Source organism: Atta colombica, unplaced genomic scaffold (genome assembly GCF_001594045.1).
Source record: "Atta colombica isolate Treedump-2 unplaced genomic scaffold, Acol1.0 scaffold13, whole genome shotgun sequence".
In the NCBI taxonomy this organism is placed as follows: domain Eukaryota; kingdom Metazoa; phylum Arthropoda; class Insecta; order Hymenoptera; family Formicidae; genus Atta; species Atta colombica.
Window position 1 is genome coordinate 738,032 of NW_017259217.1, and position 3,786 is coordinate 741,817.

At 36.8% G+C, this 3,786-nt stretch overlaps 1 protein-coding gene across 4 annotated transcripts in view; it reads left to right on the plus strand.

Annotated features, from left to right (window-relative positions):
- The window catches only part of LOC108684293 (tyrosine-protein phosphatase Lar-like), a 320,687-nt gene that overhangs the window by 74,170 nt on the left and 242,731 nt on the right, over positions 1-3,786 (plus strand). The gene's annotated exons all lie outside the window — the stretch shown is intronic.

The window sequence follows — 3,786 nt, forward strand, 5'->3', positions numbered from 1 at the left end:
CCATTACTTCTATTTCTTACATATAATTGTGTTTGGCTCGTAGCTCCTTTTTGTATTCTTGATTTGAAAAGTGAATGATAAGAAATTACATATTTGATAGTAAAATTTGCTTTAAATTTATGCCACGCAATTGACGCGTACCTTATCCGCGACGCGAATAACCGCTTTCGTCCTGTGATAAAAATATCGGCGCATTTTCGAACTTAGTGCAATATCGCAAATGGGGTCCTTTGGGAGACGAAGAATACTCGTCGTCGTTATCTTCATCGCAGTAGTCCAATCCGAGTCGATTCTCTCGCAGAGACTCGCTAGACGAGTATTCGCGAATAAAGAAAATCGTATGATCTGTGAAAAGGGATGCTCAAGAGGAAGCGGCGCGACACGGGTGATGGCTTGATCGCAAACTATCTTTCTCCGACGATAAGACGAAGCGATCTTATCTCTCTGGTAACTTCACGGGTATTTCGATCGGCGGAGAAGCGTCGTTGATGTTGCCACCATGGCCGCATCCGATATCTGCGACTTATCTCAACGATTTCCCGCTCCGCCCACTCGTATCCCACACCCGAATCTTCTTGCAAGAGTGAGAAGTCTCACCACAATGCAGTTACCTAGAAGTATCCTCAAAGACGACGATCCTTGAACAGTTGGATCTGTCCTTATGCTGGAGCCACTTTGACATCTTGACGAAAGCTGGAGAAGTATTAAAGTGGAAAGCCCTTTGGTTCTGCACGCTACGTTGCGTTTCCTTCGAAATTTCACAACATATTACAAATTATAGACTTGTAGTTTTATTAATAGTTAGAGAGAACGAGGGATTAGGCAGGAAGCCAAGGATGAAAAAAGGCAAAATCGGACGACAGTCACAAATTGAACGAAATCCCTTGGGCATGATAAGTATGTCGAGCGCGTGGGAGATGAGAATTATACCAGGCTTGTTCCGAGACTCGATCGAGTTCGAGAGATAACGCGGAACGCGAAAAAAAAGGAGTATAAACGATTTTTCTTCGAGAGTCAGAAATGTTCGACAAGCGAGGACTCAATAAAATCGGGCGATCGATAGCTTCATAGGGCGATCGATATTGCAAACTTTTCGAGATGATACTTATAGAAACCATCGATATTTAATTTCTGAATTGTATATGTTATATACAATGTAATTATCGATTTTTTTCTGTAATGGCAATATTTGAAAAAAATACTAATAGCACAACGATTTATATTTTACGGAGAAAATCATCAGCAATCATCCGTATCTGTATCATCCGTTTCCGACGTAATAACACTTAATTCGCACCACCATAAAATAATTTGGGAGCCAGGCCAAGATTTTTATCAGCGCTCAGTGCGGGCACATCGCCGAGAAGGATACGCTACAATTTGCCTCGTATTATCCCCAGAGGCTAAAAGCTGCCGCAATTATACGATAAGGAAGTTCGCGCAGTGTCGATTTAACGAGTTCATTTAGTGAGGAAACTCAGCAAGCTGATATTCATGTGTACAAGCGGCGCTTGTACTGAGAATATTAATGTTGACAATCGTACTTACCTTGAAAGTTTTGTTTTGGAAATGTAGCGAAAACTGTACATAATGATGTTCTTGTTTTGGCGATACTTATGAAGAAAATGTATAATAATCATTTGTACGTGATGAGATATAAATGCATTTAAACTTACGAGAACGGGATGAAATAGCGCGACAAAACAATTTTATGCGAACAGTATTTGCACATTAATCAATAGTTTGTTTTTTTAAACAGACAAAAAGTGCGCCCTCATTTCTGCTCGTATTCGTCTAAAAACCGAGATTATTGATCAAATCGTGCACACGATTTTATTTGGACATGTATCTTTCTATACTACGTATTAATTAATCAATACACACACACACACACACACACACACACGCACGCACGCACGCACGCACGCACGCACGCACACACACACACACACACACACACACACGCACGCACGCACGCACGCACGCACGCACGCACGCACACACACACACATGCACACACACACACACACACACACACACATTTATATATACATAATATATATGATACAGAAGTTGGAACGTAAAGGACAGGAACTCATAAAGAAAAATCTTATTTAATTAGTTGATGAAACGACCCAGAAACCATCAAACCGAACAACTTACTCTACGAAATTTATTTCATAATATGGCACCGCGATTCAACAATAAAATGAACGAGACGGCAGCCGAGTTTCATTATTGTCAGTTTAATTAAATAAAGCAGCTGTTCACGGAGCTACGCAGCAAGTCCATTCAATTCAAACCCTGCTATTCTTTTCGCTTGCACGTGACGGTTTCATAAATCTCTAAAGACAAAGAGTGTATGAAAGATACGTCAATTCCAGTGCCGCTTTCCTTTGCATCTATTTTCGGATCGTAAGTTTCGCAATTCGACGTTACGTTTTGCGTTGCTAATTACGGGATACGGATCGTGTTGTAAACGCACAGTGTTGTCTGTAGAATATACAGGATGTGTCGGGAACATCGATTCCAACCGACAGGAACTTCATCCGGTCCGCGAGCAATTTCGAAACGTCGAAACTTTGTAACGGCGATATTTAACACTTTATACCGACAGTGCAAGTTCTGCGAGTCTCTATTCGGTCATGTTAACATGGATTACGATAACATTCACATGGTTATGTCAAGAATGATTAAGCTAACAAAAGTTTTGAAAATTTTTGTATAAACTTTTTTGGAAAAAGAATGAAGGGAATAAATCGACTTAGAAATTTGGGATTTATTTGATTTAAAAATATGCCATTTATATTTAAGAGGGAAGTACACTTTGGCCAAAAGTGGAAGAATTTTTGGTTTGGATTGCAAGAAAAATATAAATTCGAATATCCACTTGTAATTTGGCACTTTATCAATACAAATGCTGAATTTATTATGTTACAAATTTTATTGAAAAATATTGATCTTGTAAAGAAATACAGCAATCTCTACGTAAAATGTGATTTAGCGTATATCGATAAACGATGATTTTGCCATTTTAATTATCCTAAAACCAAAAATAGAAATAGAAATTTCATGAATTATAATGTATTACTTATTGTCTGACCGAGCTTTTTTCTATTTCTTTGAAAATTGATAATGTTTGAATTTTTGACACATTTTTTGATATTATAAATATTATATTTATAATTATTGTTTTTTGGAAACTAAAACTTTTATCAATATAATCGTTGATTAGACGAAAATTACTGGTTCTTGTATATATATTTCAAATTTCAAGTCAATCCATCAATTGTAGCCTGAATAATGTACACCGTCATCATAAAAAACATAGTTTCGAGAAAAACGCGTTTAAAGTTTTTCGTGTTTTTTTCATGATTGATAGAGCTCTCATTTCTATGTGATTCCTTCCATGTTTTATATTCTTCTATATATATTTTGGCAATATTCACATTGTTTGAGTATAATGATTGTATAAAACGCTATTCTGTTCGATTCTTCGAGTTGACTATTTTCACGTAGATACGCGTGTCTATTTCAAGTGCTATAATTCGATAATAAAGAAATAATTCGAATATTTACTTGAGATTTTTTGCACATTAATTCTAAGACTTTAAAGTGTATTCCCTCTTAACATCAGGTATTTTATTGAAACAATTCTAAAATTATTTATATAAAATTTTACTTATTATCTTGAAATAAAGATGCGATGAATAAATGTGACTGTACACACACACACACACACACACACACACACACACACACACACACACACACACACACACACAC